The sequence below is a fragment of the Etheostoma spectabile genome, unplaced genomic scaffold (genome assembly GCF_008692095.1).
Source record: "Etheostoma spectabile isolate EspeVRDwgs_2016 unplaced genomic scaffold, UIUC_Espe_1.0 scaffold00003440, whole genome shotgun sequence".
Classification (NCBI taxonomy): domain Eukaryota; kingdom Metazoa; phylum Chordata; class Actinopteri; order Perciformes; family Percidae; genus Etheostoma; species Etheostoma spectabile.
Window position 1 is genome coordinate 1 of NW_022603028.1, and position 24,144 is coordinate 24,144.

The window sequence follows — 24,144 nt, forward strand, 5'->3', positions numbered from 1 at the left end:
AAAGAAAGTTGATGTGTATATGCAGTAATGTAAAAGAAAGTTGATGTGTATATGCACAAATCTAAACCCCACGCATCGACCCGGTATTGCAGCGTCACCGGGAACGGTGCACCCATCTTCTGTCTTCTGGAAAAACAATTAACGATGCACGTGAAGCTGCCCGTTGCCCAACTGTCAACGGACCTGAAGAGACATGGCTGGCAGATTTTACCGCCAGAAATTGTCCTAAAAACTGAATGATCTGTGAAACCTCGTTGGGTTCCTGGTATCAAAACGTTGTTATAATACTTGACAAGATAAGCCAGACAAAGTGTAGCAAGATTTGCACTTTTGATTGGCAGAAAAAGCAAGGACAAAAATATTGGCCCTGTGACAATGGGGGAATAGGTGAGGCCTTGGATTTGAAAGCGGCACACCAAGTGAGAATTACCGCGAGGGTTGGGACTGGGAAGACTGGCGTTTTCGGCTGCTCTCGAGAGTGGGCTGTACTTACTCTGGTTTCTCTTCATAACGCACAAGTCTTTCGCCTTTTACTAAAGACTTCCGTGGAGAGGAACGCCTATGAGTTGAAGTTATTTTTGGTGGGCTTTGCTGTTTGGCCAAGCCTTTTGTACTTGTGAAAAACAAATATGCTCTCCAAAAGGAAACTCAGATTCTTAAACGTAGCCAAAATGTGACAGCATGGGAATATTGCACGTTGGCAGGAGCTTGACCAATTGGGAAAACCACAATTGCCGTCTTTAACTAAAACTTTTGTGCTTCCCCATGAAGCGCTTGGACGGGGGTGCTAAGCAGCAGCTGTTATGTCCATTTAAAATTACTGGACCGTGACAACTGAGAACCGTCCGGGGAGGTCGCATCTGACAGCATAGAGGTGGTGGTCATCGCTTCTCGGCCTTTTGGCTAAGATCAAGTGTAGTATCTGTTCTTATCAGTTTAATATCTGATATGTCCTCTATCAGGGGACAACATATTAATGGATTTTTAGCAATGGAGTTGAAAAAGGGCTGCTCCGTTCACTCCACGCATCGACCCGGTATTGCAGCATCGCTGGGAACGGTGCACCCATCTTCTGTCTTGTGGAAAAACAATAACGATGCACGTTGAGCTGCCCGTTGCCAAAACTGTCAATGGACCTGAAGAGCAATTGATATGAGTTGATCAAAAATTGTTATATTTTTGCTGATTTGAAAACTATTTACATGACAGCATCGAGCTTCAGATCAATGGTGTTGTCATGGTAACAAACAAACATATACAGAACGTTTTGCAACAATTAATACAACACATGCTGTTGCAATTATGAAGTAAAATGTAATGAAAAAGAGTTTTCATATTCAATATACTTTCTTTTTTAACTTTTTATTTTTTATGATCAGTGTGATTTTTTTTTTTTTTGGTTCTTTTTTATTTTTTTTATTTCCACACCAGGTATATGGTGTGTGTTGTGTGTGTGTGTGTGTGTGTGTGTGTGTGTGTGAGTGTGTGTGGGTGTGAGTAAGAGAGAGACACAGAGAGAGAGGGGCGGGGGGGGGGCAGCTGACAGTAAAAAAAAAAAATCTCCGATGGCAGAGACGCAACTGGAGTCGCATTTAAAACAAGCAGCATGTCTGAAACCCACGTTCACCAGAAATCTACTGGTTACTATGTAAGGACTGCAAACCCCACGTTCACCAGAAATCTACTGGTTACTATGTAAGGGACTACAAACCCCACGTTCACCAGAAATCTACTGGTTACTATGTAAGGACTACAAACCGAAGTTAAAACAAACCTGAAGCTGAAGAAACCCTAAACGTTAACGGAACAGATCCGCAGACCGAATTGACTGACGGAGCAGGAGAGAGCGAGAGAGAGAGCGAGAGAGCGCATTTCTCCATGTTCGTGTGTGTGTGATTGATCCGAGCGGGTTTGTAGGCGGGGGGGGGCGCTGTGATTATCACAGAACGCTGCGCGGCCAGTTGAGGAGTTTTTATTCAATCCGAGCACGGATATTGACTCATATTACTCGATAATACTTGTACTCGGCAAAGTGCTTTATCCGTACCGGATACTCGTTTCAGCCGGATACTCGGATCACCCCTAGTGTATATGCAGTAATATAAAAGAAGTTGATGTCATAATGAATTGTGATGATGACATAATGAATAGTGATATGACATAATGAATGGTGATGATGAATCAAAAAGAAAGTTGATGTGTATATGCAGTAATGTAAAAGAAAGTTGATGTGTATATGCACAAATCTAACCCCACGCATCGACCCGGTATTGCAGCGTCACCGGAACGGTGCACCCATCTTCTGTCTTCTGGAAAAACAATTACGATGCACGTGGAGCTGCCCGTTGCCCAAACTGTCAACGGACCTGAAGAGACATGGCTGGCAGATTTTACCGCCAGAATTGTCCTAAAACTGAATGATCTGTGAACCTCGTTGGGTTCCTGGTATCAAAACGTTGTTATATACTTGACAAGATAAAGCCATACAAAAGTGTAGCAAGATTTGCACTTTTGATTGGCAGAAAAACAGCAAGGACAAAATATTGGTGAGGCCTTGGATTTGGAAAGCGGCACACCAAGTGAGAATTACCGCGAGGGTTGGGACTGGGAAGACTGGTGTTTTCGGCTGCTCTCGAGAGTGGGCTGTACTTACTCTGGTTTCTCTTCATAACGCACAGTCTTTCGCCTTTTACTAAAGACTTCCGTGGAGAGGAACGCCTATGATTTGAAGTTATTTTTTGGTGGGCTTTGCTGTTTGGCCAAGCCTTTTGTACTTGTGAAAACAAATGCTCTCCAAAAGGAAACTCAGATTCTTAAACGTAGCCAAAATTTGACAGCATGGGAATATTGCACGTTGGCAGGAGCTTGACCAATTGGGAAAACCACAATTGCCGTCTTTAACTAAAACTTTTTGTGCTTCCCCATGAAGCGCTTGGACGGGGTGCTAAGCAGCAGCTGTTATGTCCATTAAAATTACTGGACCGTGACAACTGAGAACCGTCCGGGAGGTCGCATCTGACAGCATAGAGGTGGTGGTCATCGCTTCTCGGCCTTTTGGCTAAGATCAAGTGTAGTATCTGTTCTTATCAGTTTAATATCTGATATGTCCTCTATCAGGGGACAACATATTAAATAAGACACAGAGAGAGAGGGGGCGGCGGGGGGGGGCAGCTGACAGTAAAAAAAAAAAAATCTCCGATGGCAGAGACGCAACTGGAGTTGCATTTAAAACAAGCAGCATGTCTGAAACCCACGTTCACCAGAAATCTACTGGTTACTATGTAAGGACTACAAACCCCACGTTCACCAGAAACCTACTGGTTACTATGTAAGGACTACAAACCCCACGTTCACCAGAAATCTACTGGTTACTATGTAAGGACTACAAACCGAAGTTAAAAACAAACCTGAAGCTGAAGAAACCCTAAACGTTAACGGAACAGATCCGCAGACCGAATTGACTGACGGAGCAGGAGCGCGTGCGCGCGCGAGAGAGAGAGAGAGAGTGAGAGAGAGAGAGCGAGAGAGAGAGAGGCCGAGGGAGCGCATTTCTCCATGTTCTGTGTGTGTGTGTGATTGATTCGAGCGGGTTTGTAGGCGGGGGGGGGGGGGGGCGCTGTGATTATCACAGAACGCTGCGCGGCCAGTTGAGGAGTTTTATTCAATCCGAGCACGGATATTGACTCATATTACTCGGATAATACTTGTACTCGGCAAAAGTGCTTTATCCGTACCGGATACTCGTTTCAGCCGGATACTCGGATCACCCCTAGTTTATAGCAGGTATTTTTTTTTTCTTCAATCTTAACATAATATATATATTTTGTATTTTGTACTTCAGATATGATCAGCACTACCTCAATTTATGCTTTCTCCATCTGATAGTACAGGACTGAGGGTCTACTATTATTTGTCATTTAGCATTTTTACGTGCTTTACTATATTCATGTGCATACGTTAACAGTGTTGAGATCGGCGGGATTTTTTTTCTCTCTCTTACCTTTGTCTATTCTGCATGGTCTCCGGGTTGTTCAACGCTATGTGGACAACTTTTGGTTATTGTGGGAAACACTGCTGTCTCCTTTGTTTCTTCTTCTTCCTGACTCTGGCGAGAGCAGACGTGTTTTTCCTCCTCTCCCCTCTATCTTAGCTTGGCCTTCCCGTCTGTCTACCCTGTCTTGTGGAATCTCCTTTTCTCTTTTCTCTTTGTCCCCTGCTTGCTGTTTTCCTGAAACATTCAAATGGAATTGATTAACTGGTCACTCAGCGCTATTGACAAGATTTTTTCATCTAAACATGCTTCTCCGGGGGAGCCGGCCTGCCCCAGCGGGACGTTCCCGGCAGGCTATGTTCGCGATTCCTATTCACGGAGTGGCAGGTGGTCTGCCTGGACGTTCTCACTGTGGAGGACGTTGAAGATATTTGGATAATTGTACTTGTTGGAGAATCCTTCTATAAACTGACAACTGACTCCATGATGAATAACACAGCGTTTATTCTTGTGGTCAACAGATGAAATGCGTTTCCGAGCAGTTTTACGTGCACGGACCTGATGGAAACTTGTCTAGTACAGAGGTTCCCAAAAGGCACTTAAACAATAGCGTGCTCAGGTTATATTGGTTCCCTTGTGGGGCCTGATTGGTCAGCTATACTGTTGCTGGGGTACAATCCCTGCTCTGCCTCTTCCTTCTTGCCTGTCTATTATTTTCAGTTATCATTTACTTCACAAGACAGCTATGTTCACTCCCTTCTTGTCCTGTTCTCTGAGTTATCAGACCGTCCTCGAACTTCAGTGTCCTTGGCCTCACCATCTCCTCTTCTCGTGCTCACTGTAGCTTATCTGACTAAGATAGCCCTCCTGTTCTCTCCCTCCTAGCTGTACCCCAGCTGCAAAGCATAATGTATAATATGTCACACATACACACACTCTTATTTAGTCTTTGGTTAATTCAGTATATACTTTAAGCCAGCTTTTACGTGGCCGTTCCTGAGTGCCCTGTTCATCACCACCTCAGTCATTGTATTATTTTCCCACATACTACTGTTGGTGGGGCTCCTGATCATCGGCCTTGGGGTCTCGCTGACCTACCGCAAAATTGGTAAGACAGCCGCCAGCAAATTCACCCACCAGCTGTCTGGGGAACTTAAAGAGTGCCTACACGGAGTGGTTGAGAGGATGAAGGTTTTACATCTAAGGGCTGACCAGTCCTGTGAACTGTCTCGTAACATCTCAGACCGGACCGTGGAAGCGCAGAAGGGGATTGATACCAACAGGGCCCAGTCGGTGGAGTTGCTTCGTGTAACCACCGGACTGGCAGAGAAGGTAGATGGACTGCAAAAATCACTACGTGATATGGATGCTCGCATGACGCTGAGGTCGGTGACAATTGAGTGATGGACATTGATTCAGATAAATCTACCGAGTCACCCTAAATTGGACTGCAACTGATCAACTACCCCCCCCCCCCCCCCCCCGCCACCCTTCACCCGAGCAGGAAAACAACCAGCAGCTGGCCATTCTATCTCGTCCTGTGCTCTGGTTATCTCTTCAAGGTCACGCCGATGGACTGAGCTTTTAACAACACAGACAGTTTGACGCGCACATTGCACACACAACTCACTATCTCACACACACACCATACACTCCTTCCCCCATCCCGCCCCACATCCGTCTGTCTGCCCTCGATTCTGTTTTCTCGCTCCCTCTCAATGCCACCTCAAAAAATTCCTTCATGTGTCCACATGAAGTGTGTGTTGTCTTGTGCATTACGTTGTGATGTTTGTATTACCATGTTGCTGTCTGCATATATCATTTTCAAGGAGTGCGTGTGGCGGCGCTTGTATTAGCAGCGGCCCGGAGGCATGCTCCAAACGGTATTTCGTTGCCTTGTACTTGTACATGTGTAATGACAATAAAGTTATCTATCTATCTATCTATGGTTATATGGGGACTTTGGGTGTATTTGTGTTTGGGGGTATGTTGGGGGGTGGGTGTTCCACCCCGGCTCACTATGACCATTTTCTTTTTTTTATGTTATTTTTTTTATTTAAATGGTTAATGGCATTATAGATCCCAGCATGGCTGGGTCAGGCACACCTCTCAGATTTATCAGTTGGAATATCAGAGGTATGGGGAATCCTGTTAAGCGATCTAAGGTTTTTGCGCACTTGAAACGTTTAAACTCTGATATAGTCAGAGGTGGGTAGTAACGAGTTAAATATACTCCGTTACATTTACTTGAGTAAGTTTTTGAAAAAATTGTACTTCTGGGGTAGTTTTAAATCACTATACTCTTACTTGTACTTGAGTAGATTAGTGAAGAAGAAACTGTACTCTTACTCCGATACATTAGGCTACAAGGAGCTCGTTACTTTTCTTTTTACCTCTTTGGTATTCTACGCGTCATTGTTTTTACCCCAGCGTACGTCTCATTTTAATGTTTTATTTTGACAGAGAGAGTCTTCCGCTGAAGGCTCTACCACGTGACTGTGCTTAACCAATCACACGTCGTTGTGCAGTCATGTGACCATACTCGCTTGAGCAGCGCGACAGGTTAGCTTTACAGTCCTAGCAAAGACGTCAGAAGCAAAACGTCGCCAAGGCAACGCAAACCAGGAGGACCCCCCCCCCCGCCTCATAGTAAAAGCGTGGTTACCTTTTAGGAAAAGTGTGAAACAGCAGCTACATCATGCGGTGTGTTCAGTGTCGACCAAAACAAACGGACATGTCAGCGTTCAACAACTCAACCTCTAACCTGAGGAGACGTAGCGGTGGTTTTAGTTTTTGCTGTGGAGAGGTGGATGTTTGTCTTTTAGGTTACATACAGAATGTTTTACACATGCAGCATCCATCCTAATTTGATGTGACAAGTCTCTCAAGTAAGCTGTTTTGTAATTAATAAATTAATTTTATTGATTGGATTAACTATAATTTGCCTAAAGATGATTATTTTGTATTTTTGTCTGTCTGATTGATGCTTGTGTTAAGAAATAAATCAGACGTTACTCAACAGTTACTCACTACTTGAGTAGATTTTTCATCAAGCACTTTTTTACTCTTACTCAAGTAATTATTTGGATGACTACTTTTACTTTTACTTGAGTCATATTATTCTGAAGTAACAGTACTTTTACTTGAGTAAATTTTTTGGCTACTCTACCCACATCCACATGTTGCCCACATGGCTACCTGTCTTAAAGGGGAATGGTCGGATGGTAATAATCATGTAAAGGAGAAACGGTGAAAGGTTACTTTTCTATCAAGCAGCAAAAAAGTATTAACGTCAACATCGTAACGTCCTGCAATGTGACTTTCGCGCATGCGCACATCGCGATGTCAATGCTAAAACACAATATTGTTCAGCCCTAACTGACGATATACTTCAGTAAGATAGTTTGCCAATTTTATCTTGGGTAATGCCACATGTAAGTATATCTTAGTTTATTTAGAATCCCAACATAGGTTATACTACGTACACTGTATAACAATACATTACGTGTTTCTTTATTTCATTTCTTACATTTTTGCTAGCCTGTTGTGTAGTTATATTGTTTTTGCAATTATCTTTGTTTAATATCTGTGACTCATTACTATCTAAGTAACTGGTCATTGTGTTTTCTCCCAGTTTCACCCTTTGTTACTCAAATAAACGTGTTACAAGGAACCCGGTCGCCAGTGCTTGATGGTGGAAGGTGTTTAGCTGCTGGTCAGATTGCACAGCGTTACGTACGTGAAGGACAATACGTATTTCATGGTAAGTATTTCCAGGTAATCTCTGCACCTCTAATCTCTGCACCTCTGTTATTCTAATATTACCATGTAATAAAATTGAAACAGGCAGTTTTGCATTTTCCACCACTGATTCATGATTGTTTGACAGTAACTACCAGAAGCATTTCCAGGTAATCACTACACCTCTGTCTTACTACGTAATAAAATAGAAACAGGTAGTTTTGCATTTTCCACCACTGATTCATGGTTGTTTGACAGTAACTACCAGAAGTATTTCCAGGTAATCACTACACCTCTGTCTTACTACATCATAAAATGGAAACAGGTAGTTTTGCATTTTCCACCACTGATTCATGGTTTTTATTTCATAAACTACCGGAAGCATTTCCAAGTAATAACTACACCTCTGTTTTTGTATTATTACCATGTAATTAAATCGAAACAGGCAGTTTTCCATTTGGCACCACTGCCTTCTAAATCTCTAACCATGCGCCATTTCTTGCCTAAAACAATATAACCAACAATATGTTAAATTAAATTTGATAGATGTAACTCCCTGATGGTCTAATGGCTAGGATTTGGCACCCTCACTACCGCGGCCGGGGTTCAATTCCCGGTCAGAGAATGGTCAGGAGTTGACAGATACAGATTTAAAAGAGCAAGTTTTTGGTTGATTTGTCAAATTCTTCCTCATTAGTTTAACATTTTAAAGAGTACCATTTCCTTTAAATCAGACCCCGACAGTGGATGTATCCTTTTGTCATCATTGGTGGGTCATAAACACTTCATCTGCCTCCATCTCAATAACAATTCTTTTCATTTTTTCAAGCAGTAACTAAACCCCTAACCAACATTTTTAACTGAAAACCAATGTATGTGAGTGTCAAGTAATGTTATTGTTGGATTCAGGTCCAAATTTTGACATTATAGCGCAATGCAAAGGTGCATAACAGATTTTTTTTCAACATACCTGGAGCGATGCAAAGCAGGGGTGGCCAACTAGTCAAGGAACAGCAAGAGACTTGGTATTTAAGAATACAAACTGACTATGTGACAGATGTGTAATCTGTCATGTCCTGCCTTCTGAAGGTCAAGCCAGGCGCCATTCCTCGCCTAAAACAATATGAGTCATTCCAGTAAGTGAAAAGAAAACTCACATCTACAAAGATAAATTTGTTAGATGTGACTCCCTGATGGTCTAGTGGCTAGGATTCGGCGCTCTCACCGCCCTGGCCCGGGTTCAATTCCCGGTCAGGGAATGGTCAGAACTTGAGAGACTCAGGTGTGATATTTCAAAGAATAAGTTCCTGGACTTGATTTTGATTTGTCAAATTGTTCCTCATTAGTTTAAATGAACTGACAACAACAGTTAAATGACTTACAGTTCTCAAAGACACACACAACCTCAACTGATCATCCTTTAGACAGCTAGTCTCTTTTCTCTCACTTTTTGTCTCTGTCTGGCCTTATGTATTTGCTTGTATTACATCAAGTGACCAGCATACCAATGACCGTAAAGATTAATATGTACAGTACATGGTTTGCAGAACTGTACCTTCTGATGGAGGTAAGAACACTTGGGTTATCTTGGGACTGCTCTATATTGTACTGCAGGAGGATAAATCCCAGAGTTGGCTCACTCCAGGTTCTTTACGTAGCAAACGTCCCTGGGTGGACTTGAACCACCATCCTTTCGGTTAACAGCCGACTGTGCTGACCTATTGCGCCACAGAGACTGCATACGTCTGATGTTTTATGAGTGGGAGCTCGATCTTTAAGCCACAAGCATTTGCTTTATTGCTTTTTGAGGTTGCGCTGCACATGTCTGCTTATCAGGCTATTTTCCTGTTACTCAGAAATTGGGGAAGCTGACTCATGTGGAAATGTAGAAGCTGGACGTGCATTGTATTTTTCTTACATGTCAATTGGATTCTGACTTTGAATTCAAATATTTGGCATCCAAGACAATTTGGGAACTGATGATGTATCAGTCATTGTGCTGGTGGTTTCTTGGTCACAGCAACAAGCTTGATCATTGACATACAGTTACACGCCATGTATCACAAAACTGTCTGGTGGGGCCTTATGTATTTGCTTGGATTACATTAAGTGACCTGCATACCAGAATCAGAATCAGAATCTGCTTTATTCGCCAGGTATGAGGACACATACGAGGAAGTTTTCTTTGGAGCATTGTTGCTCACACTGTGCTTACACACAAAACACAAAACAACCAAAACAAAAAAATATACACACTAGTCTATACACACAATATATACATACTCTAAACAGAACACTACAGAGGCCGTCAGAGATGGCAAAAGTACTCACTGCCCATGCTCAAGTAGAAGTACAGATAATTGTGTTAACAAATACTCTGGTAAAAGTAGAAGTACTAATTTAACTTCTTTACTTATGTTGTTTTTACACTTTTGTTTTTGTACAGACTTAACAACTTTTAAGGCTATTGTCACCGTTTTGACAGAGCCCTGCTTCCAGTCTCTATGCTAAGCTAAACTTGCTGCTGGCTGTAGCCCTTATTTTATCATTATCATTACTTTAATCCTGGTTTTAAGTACACCATGTTTGGTGCAGCCCAAGTTAACTTTAGCATTGTATATTAACGTTGTCCCCATCTCAAAATAAAGTTTTCCAATGGGTATTTGTTCCAGTATGGGAATGTAGGCCATCACTTTGTGCCAGAGTCTCGGCCAGAACATCGGCATGAGGTGGAACACGTACGCAACTCTGCAGGTAAAAGATAACATGAAACCTTGATAATGCAGGGGCGATAGAGAGATCTAATAAACCAGGCGCTTAACTGATAAATGATCAAAGCAAGATCAATGTGGGAGGATTGAGAGGAGGAGGATAGTTTTTGAGGGGGGTGTTGGAGAGAGAGTTGGGTGTTAGATCCGTGTCCATCAGTTCTCTTCTGTCATTAGACTCTTCTATTGGGTGACAAGTCACCTGTGTCCAAGAAGGAGGGGGCGGTGGTCAGAACATGGCTGCCACCTAGATGCTTAGCTGGGCTGCATCATGGAAGAGACCGGGTAAAAATTCACATCATAGCACACTGATGTGAACAACAAAAACACAACAGACCTGTAAAATGAATCTCTTCTCTGTTTGTTGACAAAATTAAACAGCAAGACTGTTTTCTTGTCGCTGCAATTTGTTCTGTTCATTTTGCTTAATTAGACAATTAAACACCGGTAACAGAGGGATGCTTTGACTTTTACTCACAATCTCAATCACAGCTTGTATTTGATGCGTTGAAACATCAGACACCAGCATGCCCACCACCCTGAAAGAATTACAAAATTAATTAAAAGTATTTACTACACAGAATGTGATTTTTTAATGTGATTTGGCTCTCCTAAACAGAGGGAACCATACAGATTTGAATTATTCATATGAGTAATATCCTACTACAGATGGTAACATTTATGTCAGATTGCAAAGTGGTGGCACAGACACCCACATTCCTTACTGGCAGAAAAGTATTGAGCAGTTTTTAATTTTTTTGTCATGTCCTGGTCTCGATCTGTGTGTGTGCGTGTGTGTGCGTGTGTGCGCGCGTGCGTGCGTGCGCGTGTGTGCGCGCGCGTGTGTGTGAATGCAGATACTATCTACCCAGAAAGTTTTCTCGCTGCAGTGTTGATGAGTACATCCAGTTCTTGCTCCAGGGGGGCGGGAGCTGCCTCTTCAATAGGCCGAACAAGGTGAGGGCCATGTGGGGCCTCTGAGCATCATTTATAGAGTAATTAATTATTCTCGAGTCAAATTTTTATTGGAAAACACATACTAAAATGAACATAGAAGGGCCATGTCGGGCCTCTGAGCATCACTTATAGACCAAGTAATTATTCTCAAGTCAATCTTTTTATTGGAAAACACATACTTACATGACCATAGAATATGTTTAGTTTTCTCTTTTTAAGTAATGCATATTAGTATCTCCATACTTCCAGCCAACAATCTCCTATATTACTGACACATTTCATCTCTCCTCCATCTGTACAGGCTTAGCAATATACTTAAAATATAAAAGTAAAAGTAGCCTTATGAATGACAAAGCTCCCTGGACCAGACACATGTTACTAGAGAGCACACTGAGAAACTACAGTGGACATGGAGAAAAGACTCTTTATTCTTTATTCTTTTATATGCCATTGCCTACATTTTAAATGGCCGTCTCCCATAGGCCTAAAACATATATAAATATAGCTTATTTATATTGACAGAGACTGGGACTCCAGGTTAATAAGATTCTGACCGAGTAGCAAGATATGAATTCAAGTGTGATTTTGTGAGAAGTCTGTGTATGTTCCAATTTAATTAGATTAAATTTTGTAATGGTAACTCCAGGGAAATTATTTGAAATTTAGTGAGGACTAGATTAGAACTGGATTTAAAGCTGATTCTGTTTCCAACTTCGGCCCAGGTGTGTCTGTTAAAACACAGATGGAGACAACTTCTCTCTGTTGATTTATTACAATCATCATCAGTATAAACATGGGGGGGGGCAGCTCTGCTATGAATGTGCGTGTGGTAATAAATGAAATAAACAACATTGTAAAGGCTACCATACACAATGTATAGGAATCATATATGCCAGTAAATAATAACAATAAACCAACAACTAATTACATTATCTTAATGTGCAAGGACGTTCAACAATCGCCATTATATCGAATAAACAGCCAGGTGTAACCTAGCCAACAGGAGAAGAACGTAAACAAGCTAACTTTTAAATGTACCAGAACTACAGACCAATACAACAACAGGCTTACATGAACTGACAACATCAGTTCTATGACTTACAGTTCTCAAAGACGCACACGATCTCAACTGGTTATCCTCCAGACAGCTAGTCTCTTTTTCTTTTCTCTCACTTTTTGTCTCTGTCTGGCCTTATGTATTTGCTTGTATTACATCAAGTGACCTGCATACCAATGACTGTAAAGATTAATATGTACATGGTTTCCAGAACTGTATCTTCTGATAGACATAAGGCCACTTGGGTTATCTTCAGGCTGCTCTATGGTCTCCTGAAGAAGGATAAATCCCAGAGTTGGCTCACTCCTAATTATTTAAGCAACAAACGTCCCTGGGTGGACTTGAACCACCATCCTTTCGGTTAACAGCCGACTGCGCTGACCTATTGCGCCACAGAGACTGCATATGTCTGATGTTTTTTTTTATTTCTGATTCTGATGTAGAGATGGACAAACGACTCAAAAGCATAATACTTCTTGCCGTGACATAACAAGAAACAGTAAAAAAAAGAGGTCGGCGAGATAGAGTTCAAGACCCTTTTTTCAGGACACCCAAACTTTGTCGCTCGATATGGCAGGAATTCTATGCATCCAGGGCCAAATGTTTTACCATTTCATCCACTACGGGCCCCTAAGGAACTTTACATGTGTTGACAATAAAGATGCTCACAAAACGCTGTACTTGCAATCGCGTTTCTCGTGCACATTCATGTCCTCTTAAATACAAAGAACTGCTAAGTTCTTTATTCCCAATATCAACTCTTAGACATTAGTTCCAAATGATAATACTAGTTGTTAGAAGTGGGATTTGAACCCACACCTCCAGTGGAGACTGCGACCTGAACACAGCGCCTTGGACCGCTCGGCCATCCTGACTGATCCAACAGGTCTTCAGTAGGACCTGTCTCAAAAATTATAATATAGTAAATTAAACATGTCATGATATAGTAGGTTCTCAGTCATGAGAACCTGCTATATCATGACATGTCTGACGGGGCGCTACCTATACCATCCAAAGACTGAGACTGCAGCAATATGTTCAATGCCCGTATATGTTTAATGTATTCATATTTTCGTTATTTTCACAATGTTTATTCTTCTCATCGGGTAGGATTGCCTTTTTCCTAGGTGGCATATTCCCCTGGGCCTGGTGGTATCTGGCTGCACCAGAGCACCTGGGATGTCAGGCTTTAAATCCCCACCTCTGAAAAGTCGCTTCTTAGCCGGATATGTCTGGCCATGTCATAAATAATAGAGTCGAGCCCTCAAAACTGAGAATATATTGGGGCGTGATATTTAATTACAATCGTTTCTAGCCGCTGCATTATCAATGTACGATCATTCTTACGCTGTGATTGTGTGATAAGAACGTTTCATGAATCTCACGTGAAGCCTGTCGTACGTTAGGTTAATAAATGAGGGCCATAGCTCTAAGGAGGTGCTTCAATACATAACTGAAGTGGACACACTAATGAGTAGCCAATGGTGCAATCTGTTTACCTTGTCATAAGCTAACGCCTTTCCCAAGCTAAAGAAAACAAGGCGCTCTTCTGCAACGCACAGCTGGGAGTGCTTGAGAGTCCTTGAGGTGCAGCGTGTTTTAGGCTGAGATGCGTCGGGTGTGTTAAAGGGTGTCCCAAATAGTCGTCGAACAACAAAGACCAGACAGCGATCAGGTGATAGAACAGGGTATTGATGTCCATCCATGCAACCGATGGATATGATCAAAATCTGTAAACAGCCCAACGACACCACTGGAAAGTCAGCATTACTACAGGATCCTGGATGTAAATTTATTAATCTGCCAGAACATGACTTGCCACTTTCATGGGCTGTCAACACTTTCAGCATTATACATCTCACCATGGAAATCAGAGTTAGCAAGGATGGTTTCAATCCATCAACCTTTGGCCTCCATTGTGCCACTCTACTGTATTCACCCCAGATGGGACTTGAACCCACAATCCCGGTTAGGAGGCCAGTGCCTTATCCATAGGCCACTGGTGCTTTCATCCCCAAAGCTCACCAATCAGGAGAAATACATATACAGTTCTGGAGACGTAATGAAACAGTACCTTGACCTTTGACCTCCAAAATTGAAATCAGTTCATCCGCGACTCCTACTTCTCTCTGTTGATTTATTAATCAATCCATCAGTATAACATGGGGGGGGGGGGGGCAGCTTGCTATGAATGTGTGTGTGGTAATAAATGAAATAAACAACATTGTAAAGGCTACCATACACAATGTATAGGAATCATATATGCTAGTAAATAATAACAATACACCAACTACTAATTACATTATCTTAATGAGCAAGGACGTTCAACAATCGCCATTATATCGAATCAACAGCCAGATGTAACCTAGCCAACAGTAGAAGAACGTAAACAAGCTAACTTTAAATGTACCAGAACTACAGACCGATACACAACAGGCTTAAATGAACTGACAACATCAGTTCTATGACTTACAGTTCTCAAAGACGCACACGATCTCAACTGGTTATCCTCCAGACAGCTAGTCTCTTTTTCTTTCTCTCACTTTTGTCTCCGTGTGCCGTGCGTGCCTGCTCGTGGTGTGAGGGTGCATGTCCGCGCTATTCTCCAACATGGACTCCAAATCACACCTGATAGACAACCTTTAGTACAAAATTAAAGTAACAAGCCTTTTGTAAAATGTAGGGAGTAGAAAGTACCGATATTGTGGTAAAATGTAAGAGTAAAAGTAAAAGGTCGCCAAAAAAATAAAGAGTAAAGTAAAAATATCCGCAAAATCTTCTTGAGTACAGTAATGAAGTGTTTGTACTTCGTTATTTGTTATTGAAGTATTTGTACTTCGTTACTTCCCATCTCTGATGACTGTAAAGATTAATATGTACATGGTTTCCAGAACTGTATCTTCTGATAGCATAAGGCCACTCGGGTTACCTTCAGGCTGCTCTATAGTCTCCTGAAGAAATAAATCCCAGAGTTGGCTAACTCCAGATTATTTAAGCAACAAACGTCCCTGGGTGGACTTGAACCACCATCCTTTCAGTTAACAGCCGACTGCGCTGACCTATTGCGCCACAGAGACTGCACATGTCTGATGTTTTTTTTCTGATTCTGATGTAGAGATGGACAACGGCTCAAAAGCATAATACTTATTGCCGTGACATAACAAGAAACAGTAAAAAAAAGGTCGGCGAGATAGAGTTCAAGACCCTTTTTTCAGGACACCCAAACTTTGTCGCTCAATATGGCAGGAATTCTATGCATCCAGGGCCAATGTTTTACCATTTCATCCACTACGGCCCCTAAGGAACTTTACATGTGTTGACAATAAAGATGCTCACAAAAGACTGCACTTGGAATTGCGTTTCTCATGCACATTCATGTCCTCTTAAATACAAAGAACTGCTAAGTTCTCATTCCAATATCAACTCTTAGACATTAGTTCCAAATGAAAACACTAGTTGTCAGAAGTGGGATTTGAAACCCCGCCTCCAGTGGAGACTGCGACCTGAACGCAGCGCCTTGGACCGCTCGGCCATCCTGACTGATCCTACAGATCTTCAGTAGGACCTGTCTCGAAATTATTATAGTAAATTAAACATGTCATGATATCATGACATGTCTGACGGGGCGCTACCTATACCATCCAAAGACTGAGACTGCAGCAATATGTTCAATGCCCGTATATGTTTAATGTATTCATATTTTCGTTATTTTCACAATGTTTATTTCTTCTCATCGGGTAGGATTGCATTTTTCTTAGGCGGCATATTCCCCTGGGCCTGGTGGTATCTGGCTGCACCAGAGCACCTGGGATGTCAGGCTTTAAATCCCACCTCTGAAAAGTGCCGCTTCTTAGCCGGATTATGTCTGGCCATGTCATAAATAATAGAGACGAGGCCTCAAAACTGAGAATATATTGGGGCGTGATATTTAAATTACAATCGTTTCTAGCCGCTGCATTATCAATGTACGATCATTCTTACGCTCTGATTGGTGTGATACGAACGTTTCATGAATCTCACGTGAAGCCTGTCGTACGTTAGGTTAATAAATGAGGGCCATTAGCTCTAAGGATGTGCTTCAATACATAACTGAAGTGGACCCACTAATGAGTAGCACAATGGTGCAATCTGTTTACCTTGTCATAACTAAAGCCTTTCCCAAGCTACAAGAAAACAAGGCGCTCTTCTGCAAAAGCACTCCTGGGAGTGCTTGAGAGTCCTTTGAGGTGCAGCATGATTTTAGGTGTGTTTTAGGTGTGTTAAGGTGAGCCAAATAGTCGTCGAACGACAAAGACAAGACAGCGATCAGGTGATAGAACCGGGGTATTGATGTCCCATCCATGCAACCGATGGATATGATGAAAACCTGTAAACAGCCCAACCACATCACTGGAAAGTCAGCATTACTACAGGATCCTGGATGTCATTTTTTTAATCTGCCAGAACATGACTTGCCACTTTTCATGGGCTGTCAACAACTTTTCCAGCATTACATCATCTCACCATGGATATCAGAATTAACAGAGGATGGTTTCAATCCATCAACTCTGGGTCAGAGGCCTCATGACACTTCCATTGTGCCATTCTGCTGAAATTCACCCCAGATGGGACTTGAACCCACAATCCCTGGCTTAGGACGCCAGTGCCTTATCCATTTGGCACTGGGGCTTTACATCGCCAAAGCATCCCCATCACCAGTTCAGGAGAAATACATATACAGTTCAGGAGACGTAATGAAACAGTAACCTTGACCTTTGACCTCCAAAATCGAAATCAGTTCATCTGCGACTCCTAGTGGTTATGTATGCCAAATTTAAAGTGCTTCCTCTAGGCGTTCAGGGATATTGCATTCACAAGAATTGGATGGACAGACATGAGGACACAGTCACCTTGACATTGAACCTTTGACCTCCAAAATCTCATCACTGATTTGCGAGTTCAGATGAATGTTTTTGCAAACTTTGAAGAAACACATACATGGGCATTGTGATAAGATGGTGCTGTCTATCGTTGTTTCTGAGATCAACAATACCTTCTAAAGTTGAATAGCTATTGCGTACCCGGTAATATGAAGAAGAGCTCTCATTGGCCTGCAGGCGACAATTTAGAAAATTAAGTTACTTTACACTTTAAACTGTTACATCTCCTCTGAATCCCCATCTGCAAATTTTCGAGCCTCATTGGCATGCCGACCACCATCTTGAGTAGGTAAATCACTGGCTACCTATTCATGAGAACCTCATATCTTTTACCAGGTCCAGGTGGTTAATAGTTATGGTCAAATGAAGCTTCATAAAGCTTTCTGAACATGTTCTTCATTTTATGAACGCATTCACTCAGTAGTGTTTTATTATTGGTTGTGCATCTGTGATTGCCCTAGAGGTCTCTCAGTCCAGCACCTCTCCCCTCATCTTTGTTAGTTTTACACTGTCCAGCATAAATCGCTGACACCATACCTCACACTCATCCATGCATATACATTCACCACTGACTAAACTGACTAACACCATCATTGAATTATCATTTCTTTTGTTGTGGTCATATTCTCGCATTTCCTTCAACCTTTGCACACGGTCTTTTGTCCTGGCCTTTTCATGGGGTCATGACAAAGCATCTAGGGTCAATTTTAGCCTTTGTGTGAGTACGTAGGTTTCCACATACATTGTTTTTGTGAAGATTGACGACCAAATTGTTAGTTTTTCTGAAATTTTGCGAACCATTACAACACCTTTCATAGCCTCGTTGGCGCAGTAGGCAGCGCGTCAGTCTCATAATCTGAAGGGCGTGAGGTCAACCCTCACACGGGCAGGTGTTTTAAAAAACACTACTGCTGCTGAAAATACAGAGACAGGTGGTTGAACACTGGCACTAGCAAATGAATGGAATTTGTCATTCTTTGGTTATTTCTGAGATTGATACAATGAAAGAATTATTTAAGAGTGGTAGCAAACCAATGAAAAGGGTTATAGAACATAAGTGGTTGTCCTTGGACATACTATCCAAGCAGGGAGATGAGTACAGAGATTGTGGGCTAGCAAGATGGATGTAGGTTGCCCATTGTTCATTTAGACTTACCAGCAACATTGTTATGATACAAACCTGCTTGAAAAACAGTCACAATTCTTTTTAAAGACTTGTGCATGGAACACATGATATGATAGTGTCTGAATTGGTCCATGTCCATACAGGTAGCTCAAATGGACACTCATCTAGCAGAGTTTGCAACTCGAGTGGGAAAAACAATTACAAATTAAAATTACAAATTAAACTACAAATTAAAGTGCAAGTAAATGAAGACCAAAAGCTGTTGCAATGATCACGGTCTTCTGGACAGCAGGAGGGTAGACCATAATTTGCACATTGCCTGAGAACACCAAATGTTATTGCACAAACTGGTTGAAAATTGGCTAAATTGGCCAAAACGGTTAAAAAGCTCAAAGTCCCAACTCATCATGGCCCACTTGCAGACTGTGAACATCCTGCAAACCTGCATGACAGATGACGATAGCGAGCACTTCATACATATCCCAGAATCAAGCTGTTGCCTTACCAGGGACTTGAGCTGTGGTTTTCTTTTTTCGCTCAAAACGTTGATAACCTAATGCTTTTATGGCTATAGACAAATAAACTTTACTGCTAGTGGGTACAATAAACAACTCTCCCTCTGGTTCCGCTTCTATACTCTTAGTGTCCTCATTCGGAAGCACTATACGTAGTTTGATCAAAAGCCCTTGTGACAGAAAAATCCACCAGATGACTTGCCATCCAAGCAGGGAGATCAGCACAGAGATTTGGGTGCTAGCAAGATGGACGTAGGTTGCCTATTGTACATTTAGACTTACCAGCAACATTGTTATGATGCAAACCTGCTTGAAAAACAGCCACAATTCTTTTTAAAGACTTATGGAGGGACCACAAACAATATGGCAGTATCTGAAGTGTTCCACAATAAAGCTGTCGCCCTACCAAGGACTTCAGCTGTGGTATTCTTTTTCACTCAAAACATTGATAACCTTATTCAAACAACACAGCTTCAGACAAGTAAACTTTATTGCTGGTGGGTGCAAAAAAAACAACTCTCCCTCTTGTTCCGCTTCTATACTCTTAGTGTTACAGTTAGTAAGACCCAGAACCATAGAGATACAAAAGGCACGTTTAATGAGTGCGGAGGGTTCAAACACTGGTGTAGACAGGTGGCTGGTCGGCGTGAGGGAGGAAGGCAACTCGGAGGGACAACGGATGGATCTAAGGAGAGGCAGAGTAGTACTAGAATACAACAACAAACAACAACACAGGCGCAAATGACTAGGAGCCCAGTTACCACAATAGTGCATGTAATGATCTGGCGTTGAAGAGGCGGTCAGCCCGGGTTTATGTATTGACGTGGGTGATGAGTGATGAGGAACAGCTGAGTGGATGACGGAACGTAGATGGAAAGCCACGCCTCTAGATCCCCTGGAACGCCCTCACGGCAAGACAGACAAGACACACAGAAGAAAGGAAGACACGACACAGGTTGGGGAATGCACCAGACCACAACACTTAGCCCTCGTGACAAGAAAAATGCACCAGATGACCTTCTATCCAAGCAGGGAGATGAGTACAGAGATTTGGCTGCTAGCAAGATGGACGTAGGTTGCCTATTGTACATTTAGACTTACCAGCAACATTGTTATGATGCAAACCTGTTCGAAAAACGGCCACAATTCTTTTTAAGACTTATGGATGGAACACAAACGATATGGCAGTATCTGAAGTGTTCAAGAATGTCGACTCTACATCTGAACAGGGATTTGAACCCCGGACCCTCAGATTAAAAGTCTGATGCTCTACCGACTGAGCTACCCAGGCTTCTAAAACTACTGGCTGTGGAAAAAATAATCTCCTGAACTAGAAGTTTTGTCGCTCAATATGGCAGGCATTCTATGCATCCAGGGCCAAATGTTTTACCATTTCATCCACTACGGGCCCCTAAGGAAACGTGTAACTGTGAACTCTTGTTACCCATAGCAACGACAGGTAACAACGAGTGGAAGTACTTCTCTCTTTTCCTATAATCGTCACTATACGGCCCAGTTTAATCTCGGTAAATTTTGCGGAATCCTGCAAACAGCTACGATGACTGTTTATCTGTAAGGATTTTAAAATCTATCTGTCAACCCCGTCTTGCCGTATTGGATGGAATGATGTCAATTTGCGCTTTTTATCTGTTATACATAACAGCCTGGATGCAACAAAGAACCCTTTTCTCCTGTTTTGTGCACAACCCCAAGTTTTACAAAAAGAAGATAACTTTTACCAAAACCCTTCAGTTAAATCACAGTCAGTAACTTTATATGTGGTGCCAATAAAGATGCTCACAAAACGCGGTACTTGCAATTGCGTTTCTCGTGCACATTCATGTCCTCTTAAATACAAAGAACTGCTATGTTTCTTAATCCCAATATCATGTCTTAGATGTTAGTTCCAAATGAAAACAATTTTTGTCAGAAGTGGGATTTGAACCCAAATGAAGACCATTGTTCAGAAAGCTTAATGAAGCTTCATTTGACCATAACTATTAACCACCTGAACCTGGTAAAAGGTATGAGGTACTCCTGCAATTTTGTATCAAATGTTTTCCTGTTGTCAAATGAGATCGGAAAGCTGAATCGGGCCGTGGAGCCATGAAAGCATCCCATGACAATCTACTAGACTTACATAGCTTTTAAGTGACTCGCTGGTCTAGTGTTATGATTCTTGCTTCGGGTGTGAGAGGTCCCGGTTCAACTCCTGGACGAGCCCTGATGGCAGGAGCTGTTAAATTCCTAATCTGTAATTTAAAATCCAGTTTATCCAGTTAATTTAACACAGATTAGGAGCAAGCAATGTGTTGGCAATTTTTCATATCCTGCTTCGACTGCACGCAATAGAAAAAAACTGGGTAAAAATGTGAGGAACAAACGAGCAGGACAGGACTCTCCTTGTTCGTTGGTCTAGGTTTATGATTCTCCCTTAGGGTGCGATAGGGTCTGGATGAGACTACTTTGCATAGAGGTGGAGTTATGGATTGAATAATCTGGTTTATTTATTGAGTGTGATGAGAAAGTGTCACCTATTTGGCAAATTCATCACAATATTACTATTACATTTTACTGGCAAAATCAAGTCTGTGTTTTGGTAATAATAATTCTGTATCAAATGTTTCCTGTTGGCAAATGATATCGGGAAACTGACTCAGCTGCATTTCCTTTTTACGAATATGAATGTTAACCTGCAGTTCTGGAATGTTAAGTTGCAGTTCTAGAACAATAGGTTGAAGTTGTAGAATTTCAAGAGTTGCGGTCCTAAACTGTTAATTACAGTTCTAAAATGGTACATTGTAGTTCTAGAATGTTAAGCTGCAGTTCTAGAACAATAGGTTGAAGTTTTAGAATTTGAACATGCATTGTCACCAGACTTTAGTTTGATCTGAGGAACAGGAGTTCAGCACAGGCCATGATTGTAGAATGCAGGCACATTTTAGTCTGGTAAATTACAGGGATTTTTTACACTGGGATGGAACTGCTATTCTTGCAATTGACAGACCCAATCAGCCACATTATACAGTGCAGACTCAGGCATTCCTACTCTCTAAAACACCACAGCCCAACGTGGGGCTCGAACCCACGACCCTGAGATTAAGAGTCTCATGCTCTACCGACTGAGCTAGCCAGGCACTTCTTAACGCTTTTGTTGTTGTCCTTCGGGTCCTGGGGAACTGTGGCATTGTCCTTCGGGTCCCGGGGACCCTTTATTGTCCTTCGGGTCCATAGGCCCTTGCCATTGTCCCTCGGGTCCATAGGACCCTTTACATTGTCCTTCGGGTCCATAGGACCCTTGACGTTGTCCTTTGGGTCCCGGGACCCTTGACGTTGTCCTTCGGGTCCATAGGACCCGTGGCATTGGCCTTACGGGTCCCAAGGACCCGTTGGCATTGTCCTTCGGGTCCAGGGGACCCATGACGTTGTCCTTCGGGTTCCAGGGACCCGTGGCATTGGCCTTATGGGTTCTTGGACCCGTGGCATTGTCCTTCGGGTCCCGAGGACCCTTGACTTGTCTTTCGGTTCCAGGGACCCGTGGCATTGACCTTATGGGTCCTTGGGACCCGTGGCATTGTCCTTCGGGTCCCGGGACCCTTGACGTTGTCCTTTGGGTCCTAGGGACCCGTGGCATTGTTCTTTCGGGTCACATGGACCCGTGGCGTTGTCCTTTGGGTCACGGGGACACGTGTTGTTGTCCTTCGGTCCCTAGGACCCGCGACATTGTCCTTCGGTCCCAGGGACTCGTGGAATTGTCCTTCAGGTCACAGGGACCCTTGGCATTGGTGGTACCCTCAATCGGACGTATTAGTTCTGCTACCCTCCCATCGTCCTGCTTTTGAGTCCCCGGGATTCTGCCGTGGCTTGTAGTTGTGTACCAAACAGGAAAGGCAAAGGCGAGTGGAAAGGGAGGTTAAAAAATAAACTAAAGGGTTGACATCAGTCTACTAATTATTTTCATTACACACACACACACACACACAATATACACTTAAGACACATTTGTCTTCTTGTTGTCGTCATTTTTTTTCACGTCATCTTGTTTTGGACCTGTGCACTTGTTGCACGTGGCTCGTCACAGCCGGGGAAGCTGCAGCATGGCCCGTCTTTTGACTCTGGAGTTGAAGCCTGCATCGGATTCCGTGAGCGGCGGTGCCGCTCGCAATGTCTCCGCTGAAGTCAAGGTACAAAAAGGAGAAAACCCACAAGAGGCCTGCGACAAACACGACGACGACAACCACCACCGTGACTGTGATGGCGGTGGGTGTGCGTCCCAAGGGACCAACACATACACGACCACAGCGGCGAAAAAGACTACTGCTGCTACAACGACGACAACAAGATGATGACCAAGGCCAAATGGGACGTTGAAGTTCAAGACAAAGAAGGAGACAAGTGGAATGAAGAAGAAGAAGTAGAGGAATAAGAAGACAAAGACAAAAAGTACAAGTAGGAGAAGACGACTAGACGAAAAAGAAGAATAAGAAGAAGAAGAAGAAGATGGTTAGTGAAGACGAGGGGCAAGAGGAGGATGAGGAAACATTTGTGTCAAAAGCTGGCAAAGTCAAATGGTCCTCGAAAACGTGTCATCCCAGTGTCCCCAGACCTCATTGCCATCTCCCGAAAAAGACAAACCCGACCAAGAGAGGACACAACAGATGCGGCTGTTTGTGGCTGCCACAAATCTCGAGGGTCAAAGGAGATGCGCCACAGCCGGAAAGTGGAAGAGATGGACGTCACGGACCTGCGAGCCTACCTCGGGCTGCTGCTCCTCGCGGGCGTGTACCGGTCCCGCAACGAGCCTTGGAGAGCCTGTGGCACGAGAGCGGCAGGGCCATTTTCCGTGCCACGATGCAATCAAGCAGTTCCGGCGTACTCTAACTGTTGCGATTCGACGACCGTGAGTCAAGAGCTGTCCGCCAAGCCTTGGACAAACTGGCGGCCGTACGAGAGGTGTGTTACGGTGACGAGCAGCTGGTGCCCTTAGAGGTGTTGTATTTGTTGCTTTGTTGTTGTTTTCGGGGTTTTTGTACCAGTGCCGTACAATTGTCTTAGTGTGTGTGTGTTGTG

The 24,144-nt window shown here is 42.9% G+C and overlaps 6 non-coding genes and 1 pseudogene across 6 annotated transcripts; 5 read left to right on the forward strand and 2 right to left on the reverse strand.

Moving 5' to 3' along the window:
• Window positions 1-489: 489 nt before the first annotated feature.
• LOC116676540 (U5 spliceosomal RNA) lies at window positions 490-605 on the forward strand. Its single transcript, XR_004328742.1, has one exon. It is a non-coding gene; the product is annotated as a U5 spliceosomal RNA (small nuclear RNA).
• A 278-nt stretch (window positions 606-883) lies between these two features.
• On the forward strand, window positions 884-1,070 carry LOC116676538 (U2 spliceosomal RNA). Its single transcript, XR_004328741.1, has one exon. It is a non-coding gene; the product is annotated as a U2 spliceosomal RNA (small nuclear RNA).
• Window positions 1,071-2,649: 1,579 nt separating this feature from the next.
• LOC116676542 (U5 spliceosomal RNA) lies at window positions 2,650-2,762 on the forward strand. The gene has a single exon (XR_004328743.1). It is a non-coding gene; the product is annotated as a U5 spliceosomal RNA (small nuclear RNA).
• Window positions 2,763-3,038: 276 nt separating this feature from the next.
• LOC116676539 (uncharacterized) lies at window positions 3,039-3,144 on the forward strand (annotated as a pseudogene).
• A 5,775-nt stretch (window positions 3,145-8,919) lies between these two features.
• trnae-cuc (transfer RNA glutamic acid (anticodon CUC)) lies at window positions 8,920-8,991 on the forward strand. Its single transcript has one exon. It is a non-coding gene; the product is annotated as a tRNA-Glu (tRNA).
• Window positions 8,992-12,840: 3,849 nt separating this feature from the next.
• Window positions 12,841-12,914, reverse strand: trnan-guu (transfer RNA asparagine (anticodon GUU)). The gene has a single exon. It is a non-coding gene; the product is annotated as a tRNA-Asn (tRNA).
• A 9,224-nt stretch (window positions 12,915-22,138) lies between these two features.
• Window positions 22,139-22,211, reverse strand: trnak-cuu (transfer RNA lysine (anticodon CUU)). The gene has a single exon. It is a non-coding gene; the product is annotated as a tRNA-Lys (tRNA).
• Between the last annotated feature and the right edge of the window lie 1,933 nt (window positions 22,212-24,144).